Below are 1163 nucleotides of genomic sequence, written 5' to 3'. Positions count from 1 at the left end.
ACAACATTGTATCCTCCATTTACCGAGCTGCAGCCTTCCTTCAGGTCCCGCGCTGCAAAAACTTCCAGCCGGCCAATAGCAGCTCTGCAGTCTTCCTCCAGCCCATGGCTGCTGAGGTGGGCGGAGGAAGCTGCAGGTGGCCAGAGTGAAGGGAAGACAGCGAACCGATTCTGCTCCTCCTCGGCCGCTGCAGCTACAGAACGGCCGAAGAGGAGAATCAGTTCAGCTGAAGAGAAACAAGAACAAGCGATTTCCGCTGCAGAAGTAGTTTCACCCCCCTGGTCCTGCCAGCGATTTTTGTTGCCCTGTCCCAACTTTTTTAAGACGTCTTGCTTCCACCAATTTGAAAATGACCCAATTTATTTCTTACAATGGTTCATTTCCTCAGTTTAAACATTTGATATGTTTTCTATTGTGAATAAAATCCGGGACTATGAGATCTGCAAATCATTGAATTCTGTTTTTATGTAGATTTTACACAATGCCCTAAACTTTTTTGGAATTGGGGTTGTATTAATGCAGCCTGGTAACTCAAGATATTTAATAATACCAGGGAATTTTTTGTAAGCAGAGAGGCTTTCAGCAAGGACCAATTGGAGCACAAGGCACATCACTGTACATTAGGGAGTGAGGTGCTGCTAAAGAGAGCTGTCATAGAATGTAGTGTGGATGGTGGGAGGAGAGCTGTCAGAGAATGTAGTGTGGATGGTGGGGGAGAGCTGTCAGAGAATGTAGTTTGAATGGTGGGGGAGAGCTGTAAGAGAATGTAGTGTGGATGGTGGGAGGAGAGCTGTCAGAGAATGTAGTGTGGATGGTAGAGGAGAGCTGTCAGAGAATGTAGTGTGGATGGTGGGGGAGAGCTGTCAGAGAATGTAGTGTGGATGGTGGGAGGAGAGCTGTCAGAGAATGTATTGTGGATGGTGGGGGAGAGCTGTCAGAGAATGTACTGTAGATAAAGTCTTATGAGTGTGTCATCTGCTATATCAGCAAAGGGTGGCGAGTCAGGAACTGAGATTACATTTCCTTACACAAGTTTAAAGCAAAATTATCTTAAATTTTTGACGTATTTGTTGTTTTGTTTGAGTGCGTAAGGACGTTAAGCTGTGTAATTTGTAACAAAAACTAAAAAACGTCAAAATCTATTGACTGCTGTGTATATATGT

The 1163-nt window shown here is 44.6% G+C and overlaps 1 protein-coding gene across 1 annotated transcript in view; it reads left to right on the top strand.

The window, feature by feature from the left end:
- LOC108802949 (zinc finger protein 585A-like) overlaps nt 1–1163 on the top strand; it is a 40393-nt gene that overhangs the window by 5969 nt on the left and 33261 nt on the right. The window lies entirely within an intron of this gene.

This window comes from Nanorana parkeri, unplaced genomic scaffold (genome assembly GCF_000935625.1).
Source record: "Nanorana parkeri isolate BGI_ZX_2015 unplaced genomic scaffold, ASM93562v1 scaffold3236, whole genome shotgun sequence".
Lineage (NCBI taxonomy): Eukaryota > Metazoa > Chordata > Amphibia > Anura > Dicroglossidae > Nanorana > Nanorana parkeri.
The sequence above is the reverse complement of the archived record's forward strand: the minus strand, read 5'-3'. Positions and strand labels throughout refer to the sequence as shown.